This window comes from Dasypus novemcinctus, chromosome Y (assembly GCF_030445035.2).
Source record: "Dasypus novemcinctus isolate mDasNov1 chromosome Y, mDasNov1.1.hap2, whole genome shotgun sequence".
NCBI classification, from domain to species: domain Eukaryota; kingdom Metazoa; phylum Chordata; class Mammalia; order Cingulata; family Dasypodidae; genus Dasypus; species Dasypus novemcinctus.
Window position 1 is genome coordinate 31,535,788 of NC_092216.1, and position 14,272 is coordinate 31,550,059.

General features: G+C 38.0%; 1 long non-coding RNA gene across 2 annotated transcripts; it reads right to left on the minus strand.

The window, feature by feature from the left end:
- Positions 1-4,869: 4,869 nt before the first annotated feature.
- Positions 4,870-6,763, minus strand: LOC139438408 (uncharacterized). 2 transcript variants are annotated; one of them, XR_011648077.1, is made up of 2 exons: positions 6,371-6,763; positions 4,870-5,495 (listed from the first exon to the last, which is right to left on the minus strand). It is a non-coding gene; the product is annotated as an uncharacterized lncRNA (long non-coding RNA). The 2 variants fall into 2 exon arrangements; XR_011648076.1 differs by having other exon boundaries at positions 4,870-5,507.
- Positions 6,764-14,272: the final 7,509 nt, after the last annotated feature.

Below are 14,272 nucleotides of genomic sequence, written 5' to 3' on the forward strand. Positions count from 1 at the left end.
CGAGGCTCAACTGACATGTAGATGGACCAAAGGTTTAAGTCTCTTGGACATATATTTATCAAGTATAGTGCTAAATATAGGTTCAAATAAAGGGGCAGAAGAGTCACATGTAGAGATACTATAAATGAGTGTAACTCTGTATATTCTTAGGAATACTTTTCTCTCTGTTTTTATAAAATTGATGTGAAAATTTTAAATTTTATAAAAATTTAAGTTTTTATAAAATTGATGTGAAATGCACAGATCTTAACTGCATGCTTTGTCATATTTTTAAAAGTTTCATCCCCTACAGTACTAATGACCCTATCAAGATATGAATCATTTCCATTAATCTAGAAAATATAATCCCTATACCCTTCACTCATTACATACCCCCCAACATATTCACCCATGTTCTGATTTTCTATTATCATAAATCAGTTTTGCCGTATCTTCAAAGTCATAAAAATGAAATAAATTGGAATTTACATTTGGTGCATGCATCTTTTGCCCACAACATTGTTTCAGAATCATTCATGTTTAGTAAATCAGCAGTTCTCTCATTTTTTATGATTGTGTCCTTTGACTTTGAATGACTATATTACAAAATGTTTATTCTTGTTCCTCTTGCTGGATATTTTGGTCCTTCGAGTTTGAGATATTATGACAATCCATGTATATGTCCTTAATATAAGGACATGTTTTTCTTTCTCCTAGGTGATAGAAAGGAAAGCTTAATCCCAAGAGAGCCTTCACATCTTAACTAATTGCTTCCCTATTATCAACACTTTGTATGTGTGTAGGATCTTTACTAAGTCTTTTCCCCATGTATAACTTGGGCAATTTGCCATTTTAGTGTTGAGCTGTAGAATCTCTTTATATATCATGGATATGAAACCATTATTGGATATGTGATTTCCAAATTTTTTTTCCATTCAGTCGGTTTCTTTTTCACCTTCTTACACCTTACTCCTATCTAGCACCTTAAACAAAAATGAACTGAAAAAGAACAAAGACCTGAAGATATGAACCAGGACCATAAAACTCACAGAAGAAAATGTGGGGAAGGATCTTCAGATATTGTGCTGGGCAACTGTTTCTTAGACTTACACTCAAAGCACGGCAATGAAAGAAAAAATAGATAAAGGGAACCTCCTCATAATCAAGTCATTTGTGCTTAAGAGGGCCTGGTCAATAAAGCAGCCTACACAATGGAAGAAAATATTTGGAAGCTGAATGCAAATGAGAACAAAACATATCAAAACCTGTGGGACATCACAAAGACACTGGTAAGAGAGAAATTTACATCCTGCAATGCTTATATTAAAAAAGAAGAAATAAGGAAACAGTTGTAGCTCAAGTGGTTGTGCACCTGCTTCCCACATACAAGGTACAGGGGCCAATCTCCAGCTCTGGTACCTGAAAATAAACAAAAAATCAGAGCTAAAATTGAACTAACTGCACATCTGGAGTTACTAGAAAAAGAACAACAAACTAATCCTAAACCAAGCTGAAGAAAAGGAATAGTAAAGATCAGAGCAAAAATAAATGAAATCAAAAACAAAAAAAAAAAACCATAGGGAATGTGAAGCAGCTGTGGTTCAATCAGTTGGGCTCCCATCTACCATATGGGGGGTCCTGAGTTTGCATCCTGGGACCTCCTTATGAAGGCAGGATCGCCCGTACATTGTGGTGAGCTGCCAGCTCCAGCACTGCAGAGTGCTGCCCAGTCTGCAAGCATCTGTGAAGTGCTGCTACTTGCAAGTGCCATGGAGACCTGACACAGCAAGGTGATGCAACATAAAAGGGAGAGAAGAAAAAACAAAAACACAGAACAGCATGCAGTGAATGGACACAGATACAAGAAAACAAGCAAGCCACAAAGGGGGTGGGGGAGGAAATAAATAAAAAATACAGACACAGAAGACAACACAGTGAATGGATACAGAGAGCCGACAGCAAGCAACTTGCAAGGGGGGGATATGAAATGAATGAAGGAATGAATGAAAATAAATAAATAAATGCAATAGGGAAAATCAACTAAATGAATAATGAAAAATGAAAAGTTGGTTCTTTGAGAAGCTCAACAAATTTGACAAATCCTTAGGGAGAGTAATAATAAAAAAAGATGCAAATATATAAAATCAGAAATGAGAGGGACACATTACCACTGACCCTGCAGAAATGAGAGGTCCAAAAAGGATGCTATGAACTACCGTGTGCAAAAAACTAGACAATGTAGATGAGATGGACAAATACCTAGAAAACACACAAACTTATACTAGGGGTTCTGAAGAAGGGTTCAACACCAGGGTCCATGGGAATATTACAGGAGGTCTATAAGCTTGAAGGAATTTTGAATAATCCTAAATTTTAATTTAAAGACATGCCAATGTTAAGTGTCAAAAACTCTGCTGCTACATTCTGAGAAAGCTTTCATGGTTTTCACCTGACTGGCAAAGGGGTCCGTGGAACAAAAAAGGATAAGAACCCCTGACCTCCACTGACTCAACAGGAAATAGGAGATCTCAAAAAATCAATCACAAGTAAAAAGACTGAAACAGTCATCAAAAACCTCCCAAAGGGAAGCAGATTTGGCTCAACTGGATACAGCATCTGCCTACCTGGGTTCAAACCCAGGGCCTCCTGACCCATGTGGTGAGCTGGCCCACATGCAGTGCTGATGTGCACAAGGAGTGCTGTGCCATGCAGGGGTGTCCCCAGCATAGGGGAGCTCCACACACAAGGAGTGCATATCATAAGGAGAGCCACCTGTACAGAAAAATACAGCCTGCCCAGGAGTGGTATCACACACATGGAGAGCTGACGCAACAAGATGGTGTAACAAAAAGAGACTCATATTCCTGGTGCTGCTGACAAGACTACAAGCAGACATAGAAGAATACACAGTGAATGGGCACAGAGAGCAGACAACTGGGGGGAGGGGTGGGAAATAAAGAATAGATCTTTAAAAAACCCCAAAACTTCCCAAAGATGAAAAGTTCAGGTTCAGATGGCTTCATAGGTGAATTCTTCCAGTCATTCAAAGATGATCTAATACCAAACTTGCTCAAGATTTTCCAAAAGAATTGAACAGGAAAGAATGCTACCAAACTGATTCTATGAAGCCAACATCACCCGAATATCAAAAACAGATAAAGATACTACAAAAACGAAAATTACAGTCCAATATCTCTAATGAATATAAATGCAAAAAGTCTTCAACAAAATACTTGCAAACCAAATAAAAAATCACAATCAAGTCAGTTTTATCCCAGGTATGCCAGGGTGATTCAAGACAAGAAAATCAATTAGTGTAATAAACCACATTGATAAATTGAAGAGGAAAAATCACATGATCTTCTTGACTGATGCAGTAAAGGCATTTGTCAAAATACAGCACCTTTTCTTGATAAAAACACCCAAAAGATAAGAATACAAGGAAGCTTTCCCAAAATGGTAAAATGCGTATAAGAAAACCCTACAGCTAGCATGGTACTCAATGGTGAAAGGTAGAATGTTGTGGGAAACTGGCTTACCTATTTGTTGCTTCCTGTTATTACAGATGATGTTGCAATTTCTTCCTGTTATTGTAAATGTTACCTTATTGTAGATGTTGCAGATGCTTCCTATTGTGAGCTGATCACAGGAGTAGAAAGCTTTCCTGCTGAGATCAGGAACAAGACAAGGATGCCCACTGTCACTATTGTTATTCAATATTGTACTAGAAAGTCAAGCTAGAACAATTAGGCTAGACAAAGAAATAAAAGGCATCCAAATAAGAAAGGAAGAAGTAAAACTTCCACTCTTCACTGAGGATATGATTGTATACCTAGAATCTCCTGAAGAAACCATAACAAAGATACTAGACCTAATAGACAAGTTCAGCAAAGTGGCAGGATACAAGATTAATGTGCAAAAATGAATAGTGCTTCTATACATTACTGGTGTGTAATCTGAGAAGGAAATCAGGAAAAAAATCCATTTATAATAGTAACTAAAATAAAATATTTAGGAGTAAAATTAAGCAAAGATATAAAGGGCCCATATTCAGAAAACTCCAACACATTGCAAAAAGCAACCAAAGAAGGCTTAAATAAATGGACAACCTTTGTTCCTGGACTGGAAGGCTAAATATCATAAAGATGTCAATTCTACCCAAAGAGATTTACATATTCAATGCAATCCCAATGAAAGTCTGTCAGAGTCGGTGACCCGAAGGTATCGGGAATGAAAGACAAAGAAAGATTGGGTTCAGGGGATCTGAGAGCATTGATTTCTCAAGCTCATCAGACAACTTTATTGAGTCGAGGGGCTAGTATATATCCCTAACATACATGACATTCAGCACAAAATCAAGTTACCTATTACCCTTACCTCATTCTATATTAACTAGTGATTGATGAACACCAACAAACTTTACTGGAACTATTATTATAAAAATCAGTAACTATACTCGTAAATCTTGTTACTCAGGTTGTTCTGTTCTATATGTTATTGTTCTGCCTGCAGGTGTGCTTTCCCAGCCAAGATTGTGATCCGCACCAATAATCATAAGGGACAGTTTGACTCAGTGGTCATGGAAGCAACCTGCCTCCATGGAAACAACATGCGTTTGCTTCCCACATTTACCCCTTTTTGTTTTAGTCAGGGTGACTATGCCTGTCTTAGGTTGCCCCCCAGGGGGTCTTACCCATCATTGACTACCAGCCAAGCTCACTGACTATGGGGTACTATTGTAGTACTAAGTTATTAGCTTGTCCCATGGTGTCCACACGGTGCAATCTCTGGCAAACACCTTTACCCAGGCAAGTGACAACCATGAGCAACAGGATTAATACACATATCCCTATTCCTAAGGCAGATAAGAAATGCTGAGATTTCCACCAATCAACAGGATTAAACTTATTTAAATGTGAAATCAAATCATTAAAGATGTCCTTATCATTATCTACGTATATCTGATTATGAGACATTTCTAAAATCTTTTTCTGCAATTCCTCAATTTTTAATGAAATATTTCCTTTGTGTCCTAACAAATGATTTCTGATCTTATTCCATTGAAACATAGAAATGTTATAATCCAAAGGAGTAATACAAAAATTACTTTCATTGCAATCACATTTCAATCCTCTTAACAAATTCAAATTATAAACATGGTCTCCTAAGTGTAAAACAGCAGATTCCAAGTCACTAACTCTGTCATTAAGTCCTTCATCAATGTGCTCCTGACTATGCCATAAGTCACTTGCATTCTTGTGCCAATCATGCACGTATTGCTGTATTTGCACTGTCTCATGCAATGCAACAGCAGCAGTGGCAGCAGCAGTGATGACACCAGTGAGGCCAAGAATGCCAGCTATGAGAAGTCCCAAAAATCTCTTAGATCATTTCAATAGTCCTTGAGCCAGATGGAAAAGAAGATGACTCTCAGGTGATGACTGCCACATCCGATTCATTTTCACCGGGATCCACACTCCTCGTCTTCGGCGAGCCATGGTGATAATATCTCCATTCTGTAAAATATTCTCAGACAAGCAAGTATACAAAGTGCCATCCTTATAGAACAAAGCATTTTCAGTTATGGTAGCCTTCTCTACCACAAACATATATGGATCTCCGACACATGATTGAAAATGATGAATTTGATCCAAATGTAAATATTGTCCACCCATACTTTTATTACCTTTCCATTCAGAAGTAGATGCCACTCCTAAGAAGACTTTCCATATTTGTTTTTGATCATGAACTCCATTGCTCTTGCACCATGGAAAAGGAACCCATTTCCCTATATTTTTCCAATTACTATTATTTTTAGTAAAAATTATTTTCTCATCCAAATCAAGGGATTCATGAAAGGGATGTGGCATATTACTAATTTGTTGTCCCATGCTATTTATACCATACCAAATAAATCTGCCCTTATATTTGTTGGGATTCCCCATAGGGGCACTTTCCCAAACTATTCCATAGGAATCATTAAAAACAACAGATCCTCTTCCCATATGGCATTCATACCATCTTTGCATATCACCAGCATTCCTCTTAGGACAACTATAACTTGGATACTTATATTCCTGGTATTGATAGGATGGGAATAAAGTTACCAAAGTTTTAGTATTATTATAGCTAAAATTGATCATAGTTCTATTTTTCACAGCCATACATGGTAGGTGATTGCCAATGCAAAGAAGTCAGAAATCAAATGGAAGAAGGAGATTATAAATCCTTTGTCCTTCTTCTCATGGCTTAAGTGGTAGTCTATCATCCACGGGTCCAGGAAATATATGAGTTTTATTTAAATAGACAGGAAAAGAAGGATCTTTCCAGGTTAACACTCGAAGTAATGGGGGATTAGGGATATAAACCCAATATGTGTAATTACCAATACCATTGCCGGTTTCACTCACTATCAGTAGGATCCATATGTGTAGAAGACTCCACTTCTTCAGTCCTAGGTTTAATCCCTTTTGCCAGAAGCCAGATTTCTTCTCCATTTTCTGAAATGATGAGCATAACCTCGCCCCCATACTTTAACCCTGCCTTTCTTCCATTCATTACTCAAAATGTCTTTCCAAAATATTGGTTGATTCTCAGATTTTGCTATTTCTGTGGATTTTTGAGAATGTTCAAAATGACATTCAGCCGGTGTCATAGAATCATAAATGTTAAGAAAATTTAAGGTAAATAAAGCTTTAGCCAATTGATCTTTAGGTGATAGCATACCATCATCTCCCCCTTTGTTTTAAAAGCATAGTTTTGAGAGTATGATGGCATCTTTCAACAATAGGATTATGGGGAATGCCGGTAACATGTTCAATAGCATATTTCCCACAAAAGGAAGCAAAGGATTTACTAACATAAGAGGGTCCATTATCAGTCTTAATCTTTAGAGGGTGTCCCATTACAGCAAAAGCAGACCAGAGATGTGAATGAACATGATGAAACCGTTCCCCACTTTGAGCAGTAGCCCACATGAAATGAGAGTAAGTGTCAATACAAACATGAACATATTGTAGTTTACCAAAGGATGGAATGTGAGTAACATCCATCTGCCATAATTGATTAGGAGTCAGGCCTCTGGGATTAGTTCCAGCCTGAAAAGGCACTGCTGTTAGTGGTCCACAGGTAGGACAAGTACAAACAATTTCCTGCACTTGTAGTCTTGTTAACTTTTGATATTTATTTTGCAGGCCTTTAGCATTAATGTGAGTTAAAGCATGGTAATCATGAGCACTTTGTAAACACCCCACTAATAAATCAGCTTGAGCATTACTTGCTGTCATAGGACCAGGCAAAGAGGTATGAGAACGTATATGTGTAATGTAAATAGGATGTTGTCTTAATCTAATGAGATGTTGCAAATCAGCAAAAAGTTGAGATACTTCATCAGTAACAAAGATATGAGCCATTTCAATATGTTTAACAGTAAGGCATACATATTCAGAATCAGAGACAATATTCAAAGGTTTCTTAAATATTGTTAACACCTTAATGATGGCAGCAAGTTCAGTATGCTGAGCAGACATGAATGGAGTCTGCCAAGCTTGCTCTTTTTGAGAAGTAACGTATGCTGCTTTTTTATTATTATTACTATAGTAAATACTGTACAAGATAGTTGGGCTAGCACATAGCCCTGAAAAGCACTGCAAAAGTTTATTGTTGGGTTTTTTACAGATAGAGGAATGCAGCTGGCTTGATTTGTCTAAGAAGACACTAAAGAAAGTCTTAGCAAGTTTTAAAACAAAGTGATAGCAACACAGTTGGACATTAACTTTTGCAACTAGCAGTGTTTGGGATTGCTGCATACTATAGTGTTGTTACTTTAATCTATGATAAAAGGTTGTTTCTGTGACACACACTCTTTTATAATAATTAAAGCCATAATTAATCACATTGTACTTTTCTTTTTAATATTATGCTGAAATATTGGTAACTTTATACACTTTTAAGCATTTATAGAAATCTTTTACTCATACAACTTTAATTAACAGAGGATTAAAGGAAAGAAAAAACTTGTTAATTTTATAACACTTTAAAACACCTTTTACTCAACTTATAATTTTTCTTTCAAGGTAAAAGAACAAATCTTTTATAATTAGTTTGGAATAAAAGTCTACTTTTCAGGATTTGATTTTGAGAAAGCAGTTTTGAACATTATGTTCCTTTAAAAGAGATAAAACTTTTCCTTCTTGGAACACTGAGGAAATGATGAGGTTAAAGCACATGAAGTTATTTTGATAAAACAGACTTTCTTTGTATACTGATTATTGAGGATAAAAACTTTTACCAAAACAGATTAATGATTTGAGAAGCTTTGAGAAAGAACAAAATTTTAACTTTGAATTAGTATACTACTTGATATTAAAGCTTTTAAAATTTTATAGATAGACCCATCAAATTTTAACTTTAATTATAAAAATTTCTTTTTTACAAACCTTCTGCACTTTCAGTATTCACTCAGGTTTTATTCCATATTTTACTCTTTCTTAATAACCAATCATTTTATCTTAGGACAAAATCATTTCCTGTTTCCTTAATAATAAAAACACATTTCATATAGCCCATATACGAAGTTATCAAGCAAATTTCTTGTAACATAATACCGTCAACACTTAACAAGCTTGTTAAAATAATAAACTTTTCTTTACTTTAAATACTTAGTAGCATGCAATATCAGAAACAGTTTCCTAGAAGCAAGTTGTCAAAGGAGGCTGGCTGCAGCCAAGCTTTTCTGTTATAAAATTACCTTTTATTATTATTATTAATTCAGGTTTGTTTAATAATAACCTTTTGGAATTAGCCACTTAAACACTTTAAACAATGCTTCATAGACTTTTTATAATTATTTATAACCATATAGACTATAATTATATTATTTTAAGACAAATTTTACTTTTACAGAACACTTTTTTTTTTTTTTTACTTAAAGTTACCACAATACTTTCTATAACTTGCCACATGCATTTAAGTTCCAAGAGTTTATGAAAATTAGCTATTCTACTTTAGGGCAAAACACACTTTTTTGCAAAAACTTATTAAATTTCAATTAGCATTCTCACAAACTTTTAACCTTTTTAATATTCATTTAAGTTTTACATCCTTCATATTATCCTGTGAAGAAAAATAAGCTATTCATTTCAATCTAGGCAAGAACAACTTTTTATAAAAAGACTTATAGTAATTTTGTTAATCAAGACTCACAATTTTTATCATTGTAGGGATCTTATTAGCATTTAAACTTATGTATTAATGTAAGTGCTTATTTAATTTTTGGCCATTTGAATAGAGCTCTTTTATAAATTTTTATTAATTTATATTACCATCTGGAGGTATCAAAATATACACTGACATTGAATGAACAAACACAGAACAATCACAACACAGTAACAGAAACATACAGTTTACAATTAACTCATAATTCTTACTTCCTTGGTATAGCTGCTTTTAAGCTCTCCATTATATCACATTTGAAATAACACTCTTAAGATTTCTTCTGGAATCCATGTTGCCTGTAACATGCAAGCTTGTGCTTGGAAACATTTTTATTCATTATCAGCAATCAGTTAAGATAATTTGAGCAGCATAAATGTAGTTAAAACTCTAATTTAGCAGTTTAGACAGCCCGTTAACACACATTTTTTTAAATTATTACTCTGTAAGACTATACTGAGACTTGAAGTTCAGGAGTAAACTATTGATTTAAAACTGAAAATTCCTTTTTAAACCTTGATAAAAATTTTGTACTAATTTTATTATCTTGGTTAAATAAGCCAATTAGAATTAGCATGGAAATAAAACAGAACACCAATGTTGTCATGTTTTTCTCTTTTTTCAGTGGCTTAACTCTATTAACCCCCACTAGCCCACAGCTACATTGTCATGTAGACAGCAGGGGGGTTGCACAGTTTTTGCCAGAATAGTTTCCTTATTTTAGTTAAAACTTTAACAGAGAGTTTTCTTACAAGCCTGATTTCACTAACAAGGACATTATTTAGTATCTTTGCCCATTTTAAATCTTTCAATAGTTTAAAAGTTTTTGGCTCAGGATGAAACTTGATACCCCCTTGTGGGTGTTGTGCATCAGGAGGAATTTGTTGAATACTTACAGGAAAAGCTGCTACAGCTTGCAGAGCCAGAGGCTTACCTTGACTAGATCCCAGTAAAAGACATCTCATTAATGGAGTAACAGGCACAGGATTTGGCTTAAAGCTGCTACGAACGTAAGGCAGGTCTGTAGACAAAAGTCCACTAGGTACTTTTCCAGGTTCTGGAGGTGCAGAAGGACCCTCATGAGTCAAATTAGGATATATGTTTGCCTTAGAAATATTTAGTTCCGACATGGATTTAGTTAAGAATGGATTAATGTCTTTAACTTCAAATAACTTCTCTTCTTCCTGATCCTCCTCCAAATTCCTGTCTTTACCTGTATCATTCATAGCCATTTCCTCCCTTAAGAAAAGAACAATCTCTTCTTCTTCATCAGACTGCAAAGGATCTAATGCAGCAGCAATATGCTGTCCTAAGGCCCAGACTGATACAGGTATATGCTCTCTGCAATGCTTTCATTACTTGCCTCCACTGCTTAACATTCATCAAATTCTTTCCTGGTGGTTGAAACCAATAACAATGCTTTTGAACCAAAGCAAACAATTCTAACAAATCTGCAGTCTTAACTGTGATGCCTATACTGTGTAACAGTGTTTTCAAAACCTGTGAATATACTTCCAAGCATCCTGGTTGATTACCCATACCCTGATGCTAGCAGAAAGCAAAACTTAATAATAAGAAGCAGCAATCTACCCGGGTTAATTAATTTTGATGCTCCTTACCTTAAAAAAGGCTTTTCAGCTTTCTGTGTTCCCAATCCAGAGGTGGAAGATTCTACTCTGCTGTGTCTTGATGAATCCTCTGCCTCAGGCCCCACGTTTGGGTGCCACCTGTCAGAGTCAGTGACCCGAGGGTATTGGGAATGAAAGACAAAGAAAGATTGGGTTCAGGGGATCTGAGAGCATTGATTTCTCAAGCTAATCAGACAACTTTATTGAGTCGAGGGGCTAGTATATATACCCCTAACATATGTGACATTCAGCACAAAATCAAGTTACCTATTACCCTTACCTCATTCTATATTAACTAGTGATTGATGAACACCAACAAACTTTACTGGAACTATTATTATAAAAATCAGTAAATATACTCATAAATCTTGTTACTCAGGTCGTTCTGTTCTATATGTTATTGTTCTGCCTGCATGTGTGCTTTACCCAGCCATGATGGTGATCTGCACCAATAATCATAAGGGACAGTTTGACTCAGTGGTCATGGAAGCAATCTGCCTCCATGGAAACAACATGCATTTGTTTCACACAAAAGTCCTGTCACTCTTTTTTTTTTTGCAGAGATGAAAAAACAATCAATTATCACATTTGTTTGGAAGGGAAAGGATCCCTGAATAGATAAAAAATGGCTTGAAAAAGGAACAAAGTTGGAGGACTCTCACTTCTGGACTTTAAAGGAACCAAGGGAAGCAGATTTGGCTCAACTGATAGGGTGTTCACCTACCATATGGGTGCTCCAGTGTTCAAATCCAGGGCATCCTGACCCATGTGGTGAGCTGGCCCACACACAGTGCTGCCACATTCAAGGAGTGCTGTGCCATGCAGGGGTATTCCCCATGTAGGGAAGTGCCATGTGCAAGGAGTGCACCCCCTAAGGAAAGCTTCCCCACATGAAAAAAAAGCACAGCCTGCCCAGGAGTGACACAGCACACACGGAGAGCTGATGCAGCAAGATGACACAACAAAAAGAGACACAGATTCCCAGTGCCAATCACAAGAATGCAAGTGGACACAGAAGAACACACAGCAAATGGGATTACAGCTTTGAAGCAAAGCTGATTTCCTCATTTGGGATGTTCTAGTAGAGTGTCCTTGTTTTGCATTTGTGAAATGTTTATTAGTGGGCAAATGTGATAAAATTAAAATCACTGGGGAAACAGCTGTTTTTACCACTAGCTTGGTAATATCCTTTATTTTTCTATTTTTAAAAGGAAGACATGAAATTATTCCAAAAGATATAAGGGAAGAAGCAGAGAAATATGTCAAGGAATCTTTAAAGGAAGAAGATGAATCTGATGATGATAATATGTAACATTTACATCTGCTTCTGTTTTAAATTTCTATATAATCCCATGTAAACTATTTAGACCAATGGATTATTATATACCCAGTAACAAATTGTCATTAAATTTTTGTCTTATAATCATTGACGTTTGATTAATATCTGCTTAACAAAATTAGTTTGGGCAATTGAAAGCTCAGTACTCAATTAAAATGTCTGCTTAAACATTCCTTAGAGGCTGTTGGATCATATGAATTTAAAACCCCAGTCCACTAATGTAGAAGCAAAAAATAACCTGCTGGGCTGTTGTTGCCCAGTTTTGTATTTAAAAGGTCGTTGGTTATCCTCCTCTCTTAAACTTTAGGAGTAATTTAGAAAAACAGATCCTACAACGTGTGAGTCAAGAATGTTTCTCTTTTCCTTTATTGCCATAAGGAAGAGTGGATTTAAGAATTAAAGATCCTAATCTGTCACTTTAAAAACAAATCACATATCCAGTAAGGGTTTAATAGCCAAGATATACAAAGAAATTATACAACTCAAGAGTAAAAAGACAAACTTCCCAATTAAAAAGTGGGCAAAAAACTTGAAAAGAAAATTGTCCAAAGAAGAAATACAAATGGTGGAGAAACACATGAAAAAAATGTTTTTCATTAGCAATTAGGGAAATGCAAATCAGAACTACATGAGATATTATTTCACACCTATTACACCAGCTACTCTTAAAGTTGGAAAACTAAATATTGGAAAGGGTATGGAGAGATGGAAATGCGAGGTGCGGAAGGCGGGGAGTGGGGAGACAGTCGACAGTCATGAGGAGGGGGCGTTTTCTCCACTGGGGAGTTGCCCCCCGTGGCAGTGCCAGGCCAGATGCGGCCATTATGCGTCCTGCTGAAACCCACCGAGTGCACTTCCGGGAGTGTGTCGACTGCCGGGAAAACTCATGCGCTGTGGGGGGGCAGGGGTTCCAAAACGTACCCACCGAAAGCCACAAGAGGCCACGGGGTGGAAAGGGGTCGCTGACGTGGGGGGAGCCTGCTGGGTGGGGGCGGGGCCAGAAGACAACCTCTGCTATTGTGTCCTGGACATTTGCTTTCTCGCCTATGGATGATGAAAAGGAAAGAGACGGGGGAACAGCTCCGGGAACGGGAAAACGGCTGGGTGGCCGCAAGTCAGAGCCAAAACTACCACCACTAGGGGCCACTGTTGGATAAGAAATGTTCCTCCCTCACCCTTGCTGGAGGGCAGCGGGCCAGCTGGGAAGGCAGGGGGAGGGGCAGGGCCCCTTGCGGAAGGGGCTGTGGGGGAGGGGACCCCTGGGCCAGATCTGGGGCTGATGGGAGACCCTCTCTCCCTCCAAGAGCTCCCCTGGTCCAGGCCGAGAGGCTGGCTTGGGCCAGGCTGCCAGCTCCCTCTTCAGAGGGGGTTTCTTCGCCCACCAAAGTCCCCTCCCACAGGCCTCGTCCAGCGGGGGCCTACCTAGGGCCGGCGTTGCCCTGCAGGTCTCCCCCCCACCCCCTGGCAATGGTCACAGACATGCTGTCTGCCATCGCTGTCACCTCCACCTTTCACCACAGGACACCCGGCCTTGCCTTTCCCACCCAGGGCCTGAGGGCTTCTGTCTTGGCCCCCTTCCAGGCCTGGAGAGGCCTGTCTCCCAGAGAGGAGAGGCTCAGAGTCTTCTCTCTTCCTGGCCAATGACCTCTCTGTCTCTGAGTGTCCTCTCTGGGACGAGAGGGGCCCCTGATGGCCCGTAGGACTATCAGCAATGAGCCAGCCCTTTCTCCTCTTGCCCTCCTTTCCGTTACCCTATGAATGAGCATTTTTCTTTTCTCCAGGTTCAGGGGACCCAAAACGAAGTTGCTTACATATTGGTTTGTGAGACTTGTCCGTGGACATCATTCCTGCTCACCTGCTTTGCGGTCAAGGGGGCTTACAGGCCCATGTGTTCCGGGCACAAGGTACACCAGAAGCAGCCATCGTGACCATCCAAAACGGTCATATGGGTTGTTTCGGGTTTGACGCGAGTCATAAAGATTGGCGTCTCGAAAAAAAAAAAAAAAGGAAAAAAAGGAACTCATCCTCTTCAGCACATTTTGCTCTGCCAGGGCACACCATGCAACCAGGTGATTTCCCTATTGATTGTCATTACAAGCTACCATAGCAGGCA